Source organism: Rhipicephalus sanguineus, chromosome 4 (genome assembly GCF_013339695.2).
Source record: "Rhipicephalus sanguineus isolate Rsan-2018 chromosome 4, BIME_Rsan_1.4, whole genome shotgun sequence".
NCBI lineage: Eukaryota > Metazoa > Arthropoda > Arachnida > Ixodida > Ixodidae > Rhipicephalus > Rhipicephalus sanguineus.
The window spans coordinates 157,138,489-157,158,949 of record NC_051179.1 but is presented as its reverse complement, the minus strand read 5'-3'; the positions used below and the strand labels follow the sequence as shown (position 1 = coordinate 157,158,949).

At 47.8% G+C, this 20,461-nt stretch overlaps 1 long non-coding RNA gene across 1 annotated transcript; it reads left to right on the top strand.

Moving 5' to 3' along the window:
* The first annotated feature begins 6,998 nt into the window (after positions 1-6,998).
* Positions 6,999-12,782, top strand: LOC119390851 (uncharacterized). Its single transcript, XR_007416036.1, has 3 exons — positions 6,999-7,102; positions 12,199-12,319; positions 12,727-12,782. It is a non-coding gene; the product is annotated as an uncharacterized LOC119390851 (long non-coding RNA).
* The last annotated feature ends 7,679 nt before the right edge of the window (positions 12,783-20,461 follow it).

Sequence of the window (20,461 nt, the reverse complement as noted above, 5' to 3'; positions counted from 1 at the left end):
CAGTTTCATCTCCGACAATGGCATAGGCAGAGCAAGCAAATGCGAGGCCAGCTGGACGAGATGCTGCGGCGACAGCGCCATTTAGCGAATAGGCCGCTAAACAGAGCCCAGCAACGTACACGACCATGCGTACCCGTCATATTGCCACGTGCGTTTCTCTATCACTTTTGCTGTATTCGGTTTTCGGCCACAAAGACTGTCGCAACGCTCAGCGCGAACCGCGCCTCGTTGTTCGCGAACCTTCGCGATCCTTGTAGATCGTTTTATTAAGATTGCGCGCAAGACGCGCACACTCGAGCTTATTCTAGAATTTGCACGACAGCCAGCGATAACGCTGGAATATTCGACGGCACATGTTTAAATGCCGACGCGCTTCACCGCTTGTCAGTTGATCGACGATCGACGCTCTGTACGCCGCTATCAGTGCATACAGTGTGTATTGCTGTAAATTACCTTTCCGTTTCCCGGCCACAAGTTCGGCCAAATAAACAGTTCCATCTTGAAAACGCCGACTGCTGTCTTCGTCGACGTCACGACCACGTGACATCTGGTGGGGGTGCTGCTTTTTCCATGATCCGGACGCCCCCGCGAAGCGCTGACCCAAGTCCAAGCCGCGAGGAGGACGACGGCAAAGAAAACCCGGATCGTCGAACAAGCCGCAGGCAGAAGGGACTGCAGCCAGAGTACAGGCTCCTTCCCGAAAACACCAGGCAGCCACAGGTCACAACACCCACCGCGGCGAAGATGACCTACCCCGTGCAGCCTGCGCCGATACTTCTCCGGTAGCCCAAGGAGCCGCCAACTTTTCGCGGGTCGTCATTCGAAGACCCGGAAACCTGGCTCGAGACCTTCTAAAGGGTCTCAGAGTTCAACAACTGGGACTCCGAGGACAAGCTGCGCAACGTTTACTTTTACCTTGAAGACGCAGCAAGGACCTGGTTCGAGAATCGGGAGTCAACTTTTCGAACTTGGGACGCCTTTCGCAGTGCTTTCCTGCAGACGTTTGCAAGCGTCGTCAGAAAAGAAAGGGCCGCAGTCTTGCTAGAGACGCGGGTACAACTTCCAAATGAAAGCGTTGCCATCTTTGGAGAGGAAATGGCCAGATTGTTCCGCCACGCTGACCCTGCCATGCCTGAGGACAAGAAAGTCAGGTTGCTCATGCGAGGGGTAAAGCAAGAGCTCTTCGCTGGGGTGATGCGGAACCCACCCTCGACAGTCCAAGAATTCATCTCAGAGGCGACGACGATTGAGAAGACGCTGGAAATCCGCAACCGCCAGTATAATCGCCGATCGATTCAAGACAGCCCAGCTGTTCATGCCGTCGGCTCCGACGACCTGCGTGAAACGATCCGAGCGATCGTGCGGGAAGAACTGCGCAAGCTATTGACCTTACCACAGCCTGAAGTTGCCTCGATTGCAGACATCGTCCGAGAGGAAATCCAGCAGTCTCTGGGCACCCCCGAGTCAGCGCAGCCGCAGCTGCAAGCAGTGAGCTATGCCGCTGCAGCCCGACGCAACGCCCCCCTCCTCGCCCACGTCAAGACGCCGCGGCGCCCCAGCAGTTCCGCCGCCAGGCACCACCGCCGCCGTCACCGACGTCATACCGCCCACCAGCCGGCCAGCGATACACGCTAAGGAAGACCGACGTTTGGCGCGCCCCTGACAACCGCCCGCTCTGCTACCACTGCGGGGAGGCCGGCCACACGTACTGCCGCTGTCACTACCGACAGATGGGGCTTCGAGGATTCGCCGTCAACTCGCCGCGCCCATAGCCAGGCCAACGGCCTCGCTTCATCGACGACTACCTCACCGGAACACAGTGGCAAGAACGACGACCTTCCCGCTCGCCTTCGCCGGGCCCGTACATGTCACCGCACCGCCGACAGTACACTGGCCCAAATCGGGGCCGGTCGCCTAGCCCGTATCTGGGAAACTAAGGCCAGCAACCGATGGAGGTGCGGTTGCTGTACGACGAACTACCGAAGATCCTCCGCCGCCGACGACAACGCCGCAACGAAATCTAAAGAACACGCCGCAAGCCGAACGAAGCCCTGACGTCGAAACTTCACGGCCTGAGGAAGACCTGACGACGCCACATCGAAGCAGCGGAAGAAGCCGACGCAGCCGTGACCCGACTCCGCGACCCAACCGCAACGCAAGACGACGAACTAGCGACCTCGACGTTCTCATTGACGGCCACAACGTCACCGCTCTCGTCGACACTGAAGCCGACTATTGCGTCATCAGTGGGCCTTTCGCCACGAAGTTGAAGAAAGTTAAGACTGCTTGGGAAGGCCCCGAAATCCGTACCGCTGGAGGCCATCTAATAACGCCGTCTGGAGTCTGCACAGCAAGAGTAACAATCAATAATCGCACGTATCCTGCGAGTTTCGTAATCTTGTAACACTGCTCCAGGGATGTCATACTTGGCATGGATTTCTTAAACTATCATGGCGCCGTCATTGACTTAAGAACCAAGTCGATAACCCTATCGTCGGACAAAACGACACCGCCGGATACGAATCCATGTCACCATGTCCTGAACGTGCTCGAGGATCAAGTCACCATCCCGCCTCGCTCCAGCGTCATAATTCCCGTCAGCACCGAAAAAGCTGAAGACATCGAAGGTGTCATCGAGAGCGATCAGCGTTTGCTACTAGACCGTGACATTTGCGTTGCAAGGGGCATTGCTCGGTTGCACGAAGGAAAAGGAAGCGTGATGCTAACGAACTTCAGCCAAGAATACAGACACCTGAGCAGGGGCACGACGATTGCATACGTCGAAGAAATCTTGGCCGTCAGCGATGCATTTGCCTTTTCGGATTACGACGAAGCTACGACGACTACTCCAACAGCTGAGCCACCCTTCGACGTAAACCCAAATCTTCCCGCTCGCCAACAGCAACAGCTTCGATGCCTTCTGCAGAAAAACAAGGACTGTTTCTCGTCGTCATCGCGGGTCCGACAAACGCTCCTTGCTAAGCACCGCATTATTACAGAAGAAAATGCTCGACCACTCCGTCAGAGTCCCTACCGGGTTTTGACGCGGGAACGGGAGGCCGTGAAGAAACAGGTCGACGAAATGCTACGCGACGACATCATCCAGCCGTCGAAGAGTCCGTGGGCATCCCCGGTGGTGCTAGTGAAGAAGAAGGATGGGACTCTACGGTTTTGCGTCGATTATCGTCGCCTGAACAAAGTAACGAAGAAGGACGTGTATCCCCTTCCCCGGATTGACGACACCCTGGATCGATTACACAACGCAAAGTACTTTTCGTCGATGGACCTCAAGACCGGTTACTGGCAAATAGAAGTCGACGAGAGAGACCGAGAAAAGACTGCCTTTATAACGCCAGACGGCCTGTTTGAGTTCAAGGTCATGCCTTTTGGTCTTCGCTCGGCACCTGCGACTTTTCAACGGGTTATGGATACAGTACTGGCCGGCTTGAAGTGGCAGGCGTGCCTCGCGTACTTGGACGACGTCGTTGTGTTCTCCTCAAACTTCGACGAACACCGTCGGCGCCTTGAAGCTTTACTTCAAGTAATCAAGACCTCCGGACTCACTTTGAAGCCTGAAAAGTGCCGCTTCGCGTACGAGGAGCTCGTGTTCTTGGGTCATGTGATCAGCAAGGATGGTGTTCGCCCGGACCCTCGGAAAACAGCTGCCATCGCTGACTTCCCGACGCCCCCCGACAAGAAGGCCGTACGCCGTTTTCTCGGCTTGTGCGCATATAACAGACGTTTCGTCAAGGAATTTTCACGGATCGCCGAGCCACTGACACAACTCACGAAGGCCGACGTCGAATTCAGGTGGGAAACGTCGCAAGTTCAGGCATTTCAAGAATTGAAATGACGCCTGCAGACGTCTCCGATACTTGCGCATTTCGACGAGGACGCCGATACGGAAATCCACACCGACGCAAGCAGCGTAGGACTCGGCGCCGTCCTTGTGCAGAAGACCGACGGATTCGAAAGGGTCATCAGTTATGCTAGCCGATCGCTATCAAAGGCAGAAACCAACTATTCCACAACAGAAAAGGAGTGTCTGGCCATCATCTAGGCTACATCAAAGTTTCGCCCCTACATCTACGGCCGGCCCTTCAAAGTTGTGAGCGACCACCACGCCTTGTGTTGGCTGGCCAACTTGAAGGACCCTTCAGGTCGCCTCGCACGGTGGAGCCTAAGACTTCAAGAATTCGACATTACCGTCGTTTACTAGTCCGGAAGAAAACACTCCGACGCAGACTGCTTGTCTCGTGCCCCCGTCGACGCACCGCCGCAGGACGACCACGATGATGACTGCTTCTTGGGAACCATAAGTGCCGACGACTTCGCTGAACGACAGCAAGCCGACCCGGAACTCAGGGGCCTTGTGTAATACCTCAAGGGCAGGACCGCCGTTGTTCCAAAAGTATTCAGGCGGGGATTGGCATCATTTCTCTTGAAAAACGACGTCCTCGTAAAGAACTTCTCTCCGGCCCGGGCAGACTACCTCATCGTTGTACCTTCGCCACTGCGACCAGAGGTTCTTCAGGCCCTGCACGACGACCCGACGGCTGGCCACCTCGGCTTTTCCCGCACGCTCGCGAGGATACAGGAAAAATACTACTGGCCACGCCTTCCTGCCGACGTCGCCCACTACGTTAAGACTTGCCGAGATTGCCAGCGACGGAAGACACCGCCGACTAGGCCAGCGGGACTTATGCAGCCAATCGAACCACCTCACCGGCCGTTCCCGCAAATCGGGATGGACCTACTGGGGCCGTTCCCGACGTCGACTTCCGGCAACAAGTGGATCGTCGTAGCAACTGACTACCTTTACCCGTTACGCCGAGACAAAGGCCTTGCCCAAAGGCAGTGCCGCCGAGGTAGCCAAGTTCTTCGTGGAGCACATCGTCTTGCGTCATGGCGCCCCAGAGGTCCTCATAAGAGGCAGAGGTACCGCCTTTACTGCGGACCTAACTCAGGCGATCTTCAAGTACAGCGAGACGAGCCACCGCCGCACCACCGCCTACCACCCACAGACCAATGGCCTCACCGAGCGTCTAAATAAGACCATCGCCGACATGCTGGCCACGTACAGTGTCGTCCACTCTTAGGGTGAACACGGATCAGCATGGCCGCGCTCTGCGCATCGAAACGAAACGGCGCAGACGCTTGGGAACGTGCTCCTCTTGCTGTACTACAGGGAAGCGATCACGGGCGTTCCAGCACCGCCGTTGGCTGGATGCACTGGCGCCCCGCAGAGCGCGGCCACGCTGAGCCATGTTCACCCTAAGAGTGGACGGCACTGTACGTCGACGTTGAGCACAAGACGTGGGACGCCGTCCATCCGTACGTGACCTTCGCTTACAACACGGCCGTCCAAGAAACGACGCAGATGACGCCGTACAAGTTGGTCTACGGAAGAAGCCCGGCGACGACGCTCGACGCCATGCTACCCAACGTCACTGACGAAGAAAATCTCGACGCCGCCGCTTACTTACAGCGCGCCGAAGAAGCACGACAGCTCGCCCGCCTACGGATCAAGAACCAGCAGACGACTGACAGCCGCCGCTACAACCTTCGACGACGCCACATGGCATACCAACCCGGTGACCGTGTATGGGTATGGGCGCCAATACGCCGACGGGGACTCAGTGAGAAGCTTCTTCGACTGTACTTCGGACCGTACAGGGTACTTCGACGCCTCGGCGCACTCGACTACGAGGTTTTGCCTGATGGCACTACGAACTCTCAGCGGCGCCGTGCACGACCTGAAGTCGCCCAGTTCGTGCGCCTCAAACCATATTACGCACGTTAGCGAATCTGAGGACTGTCATTTCGCTTTATTATTGTGCTTTCTTGTGCTCATTGTTTATTGTACTTTGTTGCCTTATTCTTGTTATTTGTTGTTGCATGCATTGGCCTGTTCTGTTTTAAGCATCGGGACGATGCTTTTTCAGAGGGGGGCATTGCCACGTGCGTTTCTTTATCACTTTTGCTGTAATCGGTTTTCGGCCACAAACACTGTCACAACGCTCAGCGCGAACCGCGCCTCGTTGTTCGAGAACCTTCGCGATCATTGTAGATCGTTTTGTTAAGATTGCGCGCAAGACGCGCACACTCGAGCTTATTCTAGAATTTACACGACAGCCAGCGATGACGCTGGAATATTGGATGGCGCATGTTTAAATGCCGACGCGCTTCACCGCTTGTCAGTTGATCGACGGTCGACGCTCTGTACGCCGTTTATCAGTGCATACAGTGTGTGTTGCTGTAAATTACCTTTACATTTCCCGGCCACAAGTTTGGCCAAATAAACAGTTCCATCTTGAAAACGCCGACTGCTGTCTTCGTCGACGTCATGACCACGTGAAATATACTGTAGCGGAGGCTTACGCAACGGTGGCGTACTGCCTAAGCAGCCAGCCGGTGGCAGTGATGCCATCGGCTACGAAGCGGTAGGTGTAGTGGCTCTGCAGAGGTTCGAATCCGTAGTGCGTGGGAAGTTTTATTTAAATTCGTCTACTCAATTTCGGTGCCGTTATTCTATACGGTTTTTCTGGCACAACTTTCAGATGAAGGCGGGGTCAGACATTGAGCCAAGCAATGCTCTCGCATTAAAAGTAAGATAATGGAGGTATATCTCACGTAGCTTTCGCGACGTCGTACTGACGACGCAGTAGTCCAGAGGACATAATAACAATTGACTGTCATGCCCACAAGTAAGGGTTCTGCCTGCGTGCCTACAAATTCACGAGAACTTGGCACTCGCTTCGTTGATGTCCGTAGTGTAAAGCGTTTAATTTATTATATATGCCTTCGCTTCTTAACAATAATCCTAAGTCTCAGCCCGGTAAGCGACACGTTGATAGACCAGGCTAAACTCTGCAGCGTATCACGAAAGCAGGCTTCTCTCTCCTCCTGCTTCACAGGTGCACAGTAAGCGTTGGCGCTTACTTATCTCCCCTGCCTTAATTTGTTATATATTGTATTGCTGCAATCACAAGGTCTAATTTCTATATCTTTTCAGGTAAATGGAACGCTCCTAGCGTGTTGGTACGTCTGTAAGGGTTTACCGGTGCGATTCGATTTCGAAGAGAGCGGATCTGCTTGCTTTGTAAGTACATCACGCGCGCACACACACACACACACACGCATATATATATATATATATATATAATATATATATATATATATATATATTATGTGTGTGTGTGTGTGTGTGTGTGTGCGTCATTCATAATAATAATTGCTGAGGTTTAACGCCCCAAAACCACGATATGAATATGAGAGACGCCGACAGGGGCCTCCTGAAATGTCGATCACCTGGGGTTCTTTAACGTGCAACTAAATCCACGTACACGGGCCTCATGAATTTTCGCCTCCATCGAACATGCGGCCGTAGCGGCCGAGATTCGATCCCGCGAACTGGCGGTAAGCGGTCGAGCACCATAACCACTAGACCACCGTGGCGACTTTGTGTGTCATTCAAGCGATAGTATTGAGTATGGAAAGGGCACGGTTGTTAATAAATAATATTTCAACCCCCGTGCTCGAGGCATTCAGATAGCGCAGTTCACATTTGCCTTTTCCTACAGAACACCATTCTTCTAATCCGACTAGATAGCCCAACAAACCACACTACCGGCCTCATGTCTAGCGAAATGACCTGAATGTGGAGCTCCCAAATAATCTTTAATAAATGTCGCTGAAACCTTTTCTCTGGATATATACAAACAACTAAAGAAACACTAAGTACCAAAGAGAGCCCCAGAAAGTCACTGCGGGACCAATGATTTTCAAAAACCACCCTCAAAACGAAACAGGCCACACTGATTCCCAAAATACTGCTGTGGGTACTTGCGTACTTGCGTGAAAAAAAAAAAGAAACCTGACGCATTCGCGCTAGGCAACGGATTCGAGAACGAAACCTTCCCTCCCTCTCTTCTTTTTTCTTCTGTCACTGTTGCCACCTAGTTTCACGTCTTTCAAAAAAAGAAAAGAACCTGTCTGAATGTTTCACATTAGCGTACATGCATGCCTTTCAAATTAAAACGTCGAATTGCCGTGATGCGCACGCAGCAATCTGAGAATTCTTAGCGTACGTGTTCGGCCACGAGGTGCAATGCGTGCACGGGGGTATTGTCGATCTTTTTCAGTCGAGTAGCGCGTACACCTGCCACATTTTTGCTCAGGGAGGGTGACCGTATGCAATAAGTATAGTCGCAGTCACGGATACCGGCACTTACGTGCAGTAAGCGGTGTACTCCGCTTTTGTTGTTGTATACAAGCGCGCAGAAATGAAAGTGACATCGACATGCAGTGACACTGATAGTTGGGCAAGTTGGTATGGGTTCACGATTAAACAAGGCGCGACGGACACGAGATGCACACGAAGAATACACGAGGACAGGCGCCGGCCACCGAGTATATATGGACACTGGACGTTGACCTGCAATGTAGTGACGGTGACAGATTTTCTTGTGTGTTGTTGAAGAATAAAAATTCGCAGCGTGCGCGTCAACTAGAAGCGGAGTGCGGGTCCCTGTGTCTAATCTTAACTCGGTCTCTCATTGCCCATTAGAAGTGATTTTGCTGTGGGAAACACCGGCACACACTACATGCTTCGCCCTTCCACAGGTTTCACGTTAGTGGGGCTGAAACACCCATCTCTACATGCTTCGTCCCTCCCCAAATTTTAGCTTAGCTTCCTGCTTGTATCGGATTAGCTTTCTGCTTGCGTCTCTACATTTAGATTGTAGGCTGTGGTGCCCAACGAAATGAGGCGTTTGGTTGCAAGTTTTACAACACTCTTTTTAAAAACTGTGCTCAGGCAGAAATTACTTTACGCAGGCTGTCTTCATGTTCTTGCATATTCGCTTTGTATGTGGCAGGTGGCCCATACGTTTCGAGGGCAGATTGCACGCAGAAGCGTAGGCAGAGTGCTAACAATGCTGTAGGTGTCTGAACTTTTTTTTTTTGTCTGGTTCTGCTTTCTTCCAAATACTCAAAAATCAGAGAGAAAAGTTGAGCCCTACAATACAGATTCTTCTATTGTAGCCAGATTGTACTGGATGTACTGAAAATTAACCGTTTATGTTTTTACATGGTTGTTTATGCCAACCCTCAAAAGCGTCGCGACAGATAGACTCTTTATCAGAAAAACAGAGATTTCTGCCGGCGTCTGTATACCGCTGGCATGCTATTCTGTTTAGGGATAGGGAGTGAGATTGGCAGACTAAAGACAGGGAAGGAAATAATAATAAAAAGAAAGAATATAAAAAATGAAATGTGCAAGTGAACCTGATAGAAATGTTACGCCTGGGCATTTTATTAAAATATATTTTCACAATGAGTTTACTCAATTGGCAGAGTAAATCTTGCTTACTTTTCGCACATTTCACAAACATGATTAGTACATCGAATTGGATTTTTTAGTACTGTTTGGATGTGTAAATTCACATGCGAGCCAAATTTCATGCACTTAAATCCAATGGTGCAGCCAGGGACGGGAGCGCTATATCGGTGAATTGTATTCACTGATGTGCTGATTCCGAGCATGGCTTACCCTTGGATTTACGTGTACAAAATTTGGCTCGCATATGCATTTATATGCCTAGACGCTACACACAAAAAGCCGCTTAGCCATTCTGGACAAGAACCGAGAAATTATCGAGACACCTCCTTGGGGGATCCTGGGAGGACAAATTTATTGAAAATTGCATTCTGCTAGAACGTGTTTGGGACGTTTTTCGGCGCTGTGAAGTTGTTCTTGAAAGGTCGAATATGTCCCACATAGCATTTCTGGGACATTTTCAGGAGGTTTTTGGCTTGCTGGATGTTGTTTTACCTGAAATATGAACGCCCAGGGCCGATAAATCTACCAACGCAATTTACGTAAATTTTTTATTTCATGCTGGCAGCGCCAATTTACTCCAAAAGTCCAAATTATTTCTTCAATTCAAGATCATGACTTACTCGTATTATCACAGCAACAAAAAATTCTGACGGTGATTAGCATGAGTATTAATCGAGTCCTAGGTTCAGCTACGTATGATCTGAGGAGGATAATCTTCATTCTAATCTCCTTTGAGATTGCGCGGCGAAACACTAACCTATCACGTTTCTTTTAATAGAATTTGAATCAGCCTAGCATTTCGTCAATTTCTTCCACAGTCATTGAATCTTCATTTTAACCCACTATTTCTATATCGCTAAATTACCGTCGTTTGCAACGACACCGGTTTGATTGATTTCTGTGTTTCCCCACTCTTAACGTATCTTGCTGATCTCGACTTCTGACCATGTAATACTTCCACACCTTTTTAATCCCAGCGTCTTTGAAAGGCACCAACCTCAGAGAGGTGTCACTGGATGACTATGTACTTTTACCCAAGCGCGACGTATCAGCTTGGTAGTGAAAATCTCGTGTATGAGATACGCAAATCTACACCAGAATTATGTGCTTGGGGTGTTAGCATGAGCTGCTGCTGCCTTCGGTTTATGAAATCGGCCCAAGCATGGGTTTAACCACGATTTGCTCTGTGATATGGTCAGGTAGCCATAAAATGAATGCTAGGGAAGTGACCAATTCATACGCAAGGCTGCTTCATACCCCACAGCCCTTGTCGAGCTTGAAATTACTTCTCATCACAGCTGTCACTTGGATAGTAGGGAAATGTGCTGAGAGAAAGAGGGACTACTTTATTTAGTGAAATGAAATCTTCCACAGCTAATTTGCGGCTGATAACCAAGTATACTTCTTTTCATTGGCTGAGGCAGTGCAGTATTATTATGCATAACAAACTTCATAAGCCGCTCTCACTGCAGTTGACATAGTGGTTCCAACAGGCTGATAGATTACATGTGAGGTCTGAGAGGTCATCGATATGAGGTCATCGCTGGATGAATATGCACTTTTTTATGTGATAGTTATATCCATCAGCACGCTGAAAACACGAAAAAAAGTGCAGGGATGATGATGGTTGTATACAAGTGAGAACGATCATGTACGTTAAAAGTGCTTATGTTATTTGTGTCCGCTGCAGTAAAAACAAAACAAATAAAACACCCAGATATTGTCAACAATTTGGGCGCCAGCTGACTCAAGCTGATGGGTGCGAACTTGCTAATTAAATTACAATAACCTTCTTCGGCATCCTCGACTGTGCACTTTCCTTTTTCTGTCATCAATACTGCAACTAGAGCAGACCACCAGTCACCTGTACCATCACCTGCCAGCCCTATACGCGCACGTCCATCTCTTTCTTCCGTATCTCAACTAAAACACTAGCTAGCTGCGTTTACTCTGTATCCTACGAAGTTGTCCATTTGTTGTACAGCGAAGTTATCTATGGCTAAGTTCTGACTGATCGCATTCGCGGACAAAACGACCTGTAAAACAATTTCCGACGAACTTATTAGCTCCACTAATTGAGTGTTTTTGTGTCGAAAAAATGAACATTGCGCAAAAGCAAACAATAATGTGTATGATTGCCCCAACAGGCCAGACTTACGTGAACAATTTTTCCTCGAAGACAAGACCACTTGCATATGAAATGATGTCGGGCCATTTTTCTTCTTTCTAAACAGCAGGTTTTCCTATGCAGAACACGATTTCCTTTTGAGACTGCCGTTCGCCGCCGTGCGTAATATGTGTCATGCGCAAGCGAAACACTGGGATTTTTTTGGGCGAACCGATTAACTCGACTGACCCAGTGTTCTTGAGTGGACAAAATAGACACAGTGTAATAGTAAACATAAAGGTGTATGATTTTGCTGACGTGGCAGAATGATGTTAACAACTTTCCTCAACGACAACACCACTTGCACAAGAAACGGGCCTCACGTCTTTTTTGTACTTTTCTTTTGAGACCGCGATATCGTTGTGTGGTTGTCTCTTTATACGCTCAGTACAGTCAGAAATGATAATGTATGTTCAGTACAGCAGTTTGTCACACTATTTTTAAGTCCCTTGTCTCGGTAGTTTTTTGTTAATGAAGAAATCATGGCCGAACATGCCCATTGTTCAGTACACTGCAGCAATATTCATTATACCCGACCCACCACAGTGACAGCTTCGCTGACTTCCATCTTCGCAGTAGTGGAATAGTTTCGAGTTTTCTTTTTAACGTTATATGCCATTATTTTTTATTTACATCGTTCATTCGAGCGCGCCACTAGCTTCTCAGAAATCATATGATTGTCTTCCAGATGGATTCTTGGGATATTGGCGAATGCGACAACAGTATGTGCGTTGAGATCATGCCTACAACAGTCGCCTCATCCACACGACGGACTGCCAGGACCGAGAAATCATTTCCTCACGACCAAGGTAGCTGTTATTACCGGCAGGAAAGTTGTTTCGGTATTACCTCACTGATTACAGCTGCGAATGCTCAGCGGGTCTAGAAGCTTGGTATGTATAAGTCCAATTTTATACAATGGTGGCCGTATCGTGGAGACAATATTAACCTTACAATGGTCTTGATGCGTGTTTCGTCTTCCTATATTAATTTCAACGTTTTAAACCATTACCATGCTTTTTTACGTTCGTCAATACTAATTTTCTTTAACAAGCAGCAAAGTAAATTCAACAACGCATGTACGACAAGAAGTGGTGCAAGAGCAATTTCTAATTGTTTGCCAGCTTGAATCACCTTCGATTTACTATTAGATGTTTTTTTCTGAAGTTTATGTTGTGGTAAACATATTAATTCTGAAAGTTGTGGTGGTTTACAGGTCAGGTTTCTCTCTCACCAGGCACCAGGAAACACAAGTGCACAAGAGCTGCCAAGGTATTGTTGTTCATTATATAAGAGGTGCCTCAAGGTAATCTATATTTCTTTTCAACGGCGCCTGATAGCATGAAAATATTGAGCTTTGGGTGGAGATGAACTACACACCTATGTACTTCTACGCCTAAGAATTTTTTTAATATCTGGCGTTTAACGTCCCAAATCCACAATATGATTATGTGGGACGCCGTAGTGAAGGGCTCTGGAAATTTCGACCACCTGGCGTTCTTCAACATGCACCTACTCTAAGTACACGGACCTCAAACATTTTTGCCTCCATCGAAAATGCAGCCACCGCGGCCGGGATTCGATCCCGCGATCTTCGGGTCAGCAATCGAGCGCCGTATCCACTAGACTATCGTGGCGGGGGTACGCGTATGAACATACTCCAAAATCAAAATTAGGCGCATAACTTCCAGCCCACCACTTTTTACAGTCCACATAACGCAGAGAGGAAACGGTTTGTGTGAAAGGAAAGTGCGAGGTCGGTCTGAATCAATTTTTTGGCCTGCTACTCAGCGTTAGAAAAGGGGAGGGGGTGGGAAATAGAAGACAGCGAAGGTGTTGATGGTGAGGATGGAGGAAGGTGGCGATGCAGAAAAACCCTGAACGCCCACAAGCTATTTGCAGTATCTTGTAGAGCTCTGTCTCACGCAGAAACGTGTTCAGCGCTTTCAGAATATCACTCTGATGACGAAGTGGAGACCCCAACCGAATATTCTGATACTTGTTTCTTCACAAATTTCAACGATAAGGTGGCCATCAAATTTTTTTTCGTGATATATGGCGGGCAAGTTTGTAGCATGCTCATTTGGAATGGATGGTAGACCTTACAATGCCGCAAAATTTGGAACATTGTGCAGGACACAGGACAACTCTGTCGCACGTATGTCTTTTTTTTGTCTTTTGCCGGGCAGTTCTCAATTCTGTTTGTTTACTGATTCGTAGTTTTACCACGGAACTTTCAGAAGCTCGCTATAGGTTTGCCATTCCGTCGTGCGCAGCTTCGCCGAGCTGGGAGAGAGCGGATCAAAGGTGGAGAGGAGGAGTGAGGGTGGTGGTACTAGAATGGGGCTTAGCAGGAGGGAGGCAAGGGTTGACAGAGCCGAGCGGGAAGAAGGAAAGCTGCGGCGGCCGCACGTGGTGTGACGTCGTTGATCTTTAAAACGCACGCGGTATTGCGGGTTTGTCGTGGCGTTTGCCCAGCCTTCTTTCTAACAGTGGAAACAGAAGTGACGTAGCGTTTGCTTAGCAACATCGGAGACTACCGTCAGGTCGCTGGCCGAAGAATCCACTCGAGTGCAGCCCCGTCGAGAAGCTAATCGTGAGCGGATGCGGCGACAGCGACACGGCCGTGAAGCGAGAGCTAGGCAAGCTGAAACGAAGCGTCGCAGAGGATCCCGAGTTTGGATTGAGGGAAACCGAGAGTTCATGGCTCTCTGCTTACATCAATCTAAGCTCGCAAGTTATATTCTCTGTGTGATTTGCGACTGCAATACTGGGCTTCCCCCAGCTCCAATGGCCCTTGGTGTTTGCCATAGCACAGCCATGCATAACTTTTTTTTTAATAAACACTGCAAACTAAAAATATGCGCTCAAGGATGTACCCATATATATGCGGACAATAAGCTTATTTTTAGAAGAGCTTCAGCGCGATAAAATCAGCCGGGGGGGCACCGACATGCGCAGCCATTCATTGAAATATTTATTTATTTACCTATTTTGGCCTGAAGGAGCAATGACATTACAAAGGGAGTGGGTTCGGTTCTTACAGAAGAATAATTGAACAAGAAGCAGGCAGTACAGGTAATTCATAAAAATAAAGCTCTCATAATACAATGTTTGCTAATTCATCTAAGAGCCTAGCCATACAAAGTTAGCTAATTCATCACGGAACACGTGGTTATCATTAATAGTAAGATTGTCAGCGGAAAGTTTGTTTCACTACTTTGACGCAGGATATTGTGCAACTGTCGTGGCATATGTTCTTGCTCACAAGCTTGATGGTCATCAATCTTTATCTCGTGTATCATTATGTCATGAGTTTTGCGATGTAGGTTAAACTTCAAGCTCTGATGGGTTGCGTTTGAGTCAAACAGATACGTAAGGCGTACGCGTGGTCAGCCTTGCAGGTCGTGACGAGCAGCGGCACGTGCGGCAGCAAGCTCTGGAACGGTATAAATCTTATTGAGCATGAGTTGAGCTGGTAAACATAAAATTTTCATTCTGCTTCTCTAGAACCACTTTGCGTACGACTGAGACTTAAACAGGGTATCTTCTTGGATTGGACTTTACGCTAGCGGTATGCAATGTGGTTGCAAACACGTAATGTGAGTGTCAATTTACGAGTTATCGTAAATGTTTACTTTGGTCTTGCTACAGCGATGTCAACAGTGACTCTATGTATTTTTTTAAGCACTCAAGAAAAACTAAACAGAACTGCTAGAAGAGTAGAAATTACAAGTAGTCGGGATGTTGCTTTCTGCTGAATCAAACAAACGTATACGTATGTTTGTCACAAAATTTATCTTAGTCGTTTTTATTGATATTAAAAAATATGAAGTGCTCATTTTTTTCGTACAGTTACAGGTTTTCAAATGCCTTTGATCCTTCTTTTATGCATTCACTACGATAAATATGCCTACGCTGTTTTAATATAACCTCTCGAAAGAGGCCCTCCGTGACCTATGCACGAACAGACATATAATGCAATAGAATACAGATTCCTTCCAATAAATAGACGAGTTTTGCTTGATACCATTGGCTAAATGTTGTTGGAAAAACAGCTTGACTGGGCCGATGGTCCGTTACAAGATGTATATGGTGGTTGCATGAAAAAATAGTAGCATTGTTAGACTTGAAAGTAAATTATTATTTACATAAATGCAAGAAAACGAAACCGAAATAACAACTACGCTACGAGAAGACTAATTCGATATATTAGAATGAGGAAATATGTGCGAAAGTTACAAGACAGCAACACAAATGTCTGGTAAATGACCATACTGATAAATAATAATACTCGAACCTCATGGCCAGACCACGGCAGCAAAGAGACGACATTTGGAGTGACGTGACCGCAAGAAATGACGATGCACATCAATCGCACATCATAGCACGAAGGCAGATAATTTTTATATAGCTAGTGTATCATGATTGTTTCTCAAATTTGCAGCTGTAGTTAAAATTATTGATCCAGAACTTCTATTTGTGCAAACGACCGGCTTCAAGATGCATTTACGCAGAAAATAACGGCGGTTTCTCCTTCGCAGCGCATAGAGGCGGTAAGGAAAAGCTGTCGCTACCGATGCCTCGGGCAGCCAATGACACTGGAGATGGAACCTGACGGAACGCCATGCAAACCCGTTAGTGAGCGCATGTGTCAATTTTCAGCATATATCATATATCTTTCTTTGTTCGTTGCAGTCGTAAAGACCAGTGTGTAGTGATAACGCATACTCGTTTAGCACTCGAATGACTTCCTTAAAATCAGGCCAATAAATCACCAACCGATTATGTTTAAAGTAGCCGACATATCGCACTACCGTAAAATGCCGAGCAAGCGCCCCCCCCCCCTTCGGTGAAGGATAATCCGACCAGATTTGGAGGGGGGGGGGGGTTGCTCGGTCCCGGACCGAAATTCAAGATGGCGGCGGGAAAGCCAATAAAATTTAAAAATGCCCGTCCATGTTACTAATAAAATGCTTTATTTATTTACTGTTTTTATTCCCCCTCGTCACCTTCAAACCATTGAAGCAGCGACCGGTTTGGCCAATATACGACCAGCCACATGACAACGGAATTTCTTAAACAACAATAGATACGCATTAGATATGCATTTACACAAATGATGCTCGTCTTCAAAAAAAAAAACTGGCTGTAGGGGAGGAGGGGGAGGGAGGGGGGGCGCTTGCTCGGTCACTGGAGCCTATTTCAGATCTCCCGAAAAAGGGAGGGGGGCGCTTGCTCATGTGGGGCGCTTGCTCGGCATTTTACGTTACGTATCATTCCTGGTATTTCTCGCAGGAATTGAAGTTTTACTGAAACTAAACAAAATACAATGATCCTGCATTAAACACTTCGAAGCTAATTAGTGCAGTATATATTGCTGTAAATCATAGTGCGTAAGTGTGTTTTCCAGATGCAATGGCACATTTTCCAATCTCACATTTAGCCTTCCTTTTTTTCATTTAGGCGCCTAGGAGACGGGGTTATTGCTATCAAGGGCGCTGTAGAACGAAATACCCCAAAACGAAACCTCCTCACGGACCAGGCACCTCAACAACTGGTAGGTGCTTGTTTCCATAAAATATATGACGTCTTTCATCTTCGGTGTCCCATGGCACGCGCTCCCCGTGACCACTGCAACGCGTCTTTAGCATGAAAATGTTTCGCATTCTGAAATTTCCTGACGTGTACAGTCCTCCCTGTCGGCTCAACAACTTGCTCACCAGATGGATTTTCTTCCATTTCCAGAAAATTTAACACAACTTTCATATATAGATTTATCTTCATACTCTAGTCTTTCGCGGCGGGCACAACGCATTCAAGTAAGGTGCGTATGTTCTACCTTTGAAAGCACGGATGCGTGGAGTATAAATAATGCTTCTTGGCCTCCATTGCTTATGGCGGGCACAAATGGCCGGATTTCACTGCGACCCTGACAGGCGACCGTTATTCGCGACAGCATTGTTCAGTACATTGATGCACTCAAAGAGCAAGACATTGCTCCCGACTAGCTTGTCATGGTTGAGCCTTTGGCATACCTTAAGGAATCTTGAGGAAGCCAGTCCCGTTTTAGTGGCGAAGCAGCCTATGCGCTCAAGCTGTCGGTGTCTCGTGTCGCCGTAGGCCGTCACGGTAAGGCAAGTGGCAAATAAGGCGTCGCGTAGGCTCCGAAAAAGCTCGCGAGAACGCGTGCTCGCCCGCGAGAGATCGCCACCTGCGCTTGTCCGAGTGTCAAATAAGATGGCGCGCTGGCTCAGGAAAACCTCTGTTTCTGCGAAGAACGCTGTCTGCAGCAGTGAGAGGACCGCTGTCCTCTCACTGCTATTCACGTGTCCCTATGGGAAACACCCGTGCTTTGCACCTCCCTAGGTTTCACGTTATGATGAATGCAAATAGCGCGAAAAAACGTAAGACTAGACGAAGAAAGCTATGGCACAAGCGCTTGTGCCGTAGCTTTCTTCGTCTAGTCTTACGTTTTTTCGCGCTATTTGCATTCATCATGAACTACCAACTCGCCCAACAATCAATCCTTCTAAGTTTCACGTTAGTGGAGCTGTTTTGTTTTCTTATTTCTTTTTTGCTTTCTTAACGTTGTTCTAGTCTTGTGTATGATTGTAAGTGGGAACCTCTTATTGACGTATATACAGCGTTAATAAATGCAATAGAAAAAAGATGCGTGGCGTAGTGGTTGAGACACTCGCCAACGGAGCGTGAGGGCACGGGTTCGAGCCCAAGCGCCGGAGTGAAAACTAATTTTGCTTTATTAATTTATTTCTTTATGGCGCTGATCGTCTTATGTGGCGCATACGGGCGGACAGTGTTTTCGTTCAATTAATGCTTACGCACTTAGCACTGTGTACTTTAGTACTGAGGAACCGTAAACTGTCCCCACTGCTGTAGCATAAATGAGGCACGATACACCTTGAAAGTTGAAAGTTTAAGCAGCATAGCCTTAAAGAGCTCCTTTCTCAGGAATGCCAGCGTCGGCGTCCTTTGTTGTGAGCGAAGAAATCAGCTTGTCCGTGAGCGTAGTATCGAAATAGATGCAAATAAATAAATAAAAATATTCGGTTGGAGTGGCAATAGAACCCAGGCGTTCTGCGTGGCAAGCAGGTGTTTGACAGCGGAGCCACGCCTGTGCTCGAAGTTGCTTTGGAAAAAGACACTATATGAAAGCTAAGTAGTGCGTGTAGTGGCAAGAGCACATGTAATATTGCGTGGCACAAGCGGAGAATTTCACCAGACTTCAAAACACATAAGTTACGCAACGAGTGGGTGGTTTAAAATTCTACCCATGACAAAGCGCTCAGCTATAACTAATCATCATCATTAAAAACAGCATCAACAAAGTGGCCAGATTTGCAGGCGCGGGTGTTAGCCTTCCCGACGCGTAATATGCAATGTGCCTCTTCAAGGAAAGAAGATTTTTAGCGTAGTGGGCAATCCGCCACTGTACTTGCAAGAGGCATTCGATAGGTAGTTTGAAAGAGCCTATGTTACGCGCAAAGACGCTCCGCTTCCTTCCTTGCGGCACAGCTGAGCTGCCCACCGAAAAGCGAAGGCAGGCTAGCGACTGAGAAGGCAATGCGAACGGGGCCCGATTACGCTATCGCGTTCTACTCTTGGAGGTAAGGCTCAAGATCCCCCCCCCCACACCATCTCGTTTTTCCGCACGAGTTGGGGGACTTTGAGCACAAATGTACAGTCCGAGGCCTAAGCTTGGTTCCAGGTTTCAGCGTGACAACTTGTATGTCATGGCTGTGGAGACACCGTCCACAAGACTAAGCCAATGTTTTGCCATTCAGTTGGGAACATGAAGATGTTTTAATAATAACCAACCACTGAAGGAACGGCACAAAGTTATTCATCTATATATTGATAAAAATTTGCTGAAAAAGACCCCATGCGCCTGGCAGCACTAGCGGTGAAATCGTAACGACACTTTCATGAAGTTCTGTGGGACAGTTATTATTCAGCAGTATTTGTACCTGAAGCCTCGAGACCTCAGTGCGATTGCTGTTGATTCACGTAAACGCATTCACGGTTACTACTCAGGCATAGGGAGAAATATTCTGCGTAGGGATTTGACGCGGCGGCATGACAAAAAAGAAAACGGTCAATCTCGGAGGGCGCATACTCTTATAGAGCGCACACGTCACGAACAAAATGATGCAATTCCACTTATAGATATGGCGAAAAAAAATGCTTTCCAGTGCTTCCGCAGAGAGCTTCTGTAGTGTCATATGACCGCTATGAATGCTGTGTCGTTAAATTTATATGCGCTGTAAATGAGTCATGCCGTTCACATGATGTTGTAGCAGAAATGCATGCATGCTCTCGACGTAGTCGAATTCGAACAGTGTTACTTTTGACATGTTCTATGTCTGATGTTCATCCCCATTATCATGTACGAGTGTTTTGTGCTACTTACACTACAAACATGCGCTCAGCGAGAACTACGTCCTTGGAATCGCCTACAAGACAGATTGCCAGTAGCTGCGACATTTGAGTACCTGGTCATTGTGACGTGTACATCATTTTTGGCGCTCATTAAATTTTGCTCATTGATTTTCAGGACCGCCTCAGTGAAGAGTTAAACGCAATGACACCGCCGTCTTAACAATTTCACGCGATGCGAAAAATCTTGTTGCACACTGTACTGCTTTTCTCGTTTTTATATTCAAAGAGCATGGACGAAATCATTGCCTCTAAGAGTATATATGCACAAAAAAATAGAGAAAAACAAAAGAAATTGTGGCAGCATTCTTTAGCAGCCGCTAAGAAATGGCGCTGCGGGTAGCGCATTGAACCTACTAACACATAACACGTTGCTGGCACGGCTTGAAATTACACGGGGAAGCCTTTGTGGAGAAGTTGTTTTACTGCTGTTTTACTGCAGTGGGGAGTTGTCTGCTTATTTGCTCTTTGGCAATGGCAAAAATAGAGATGAC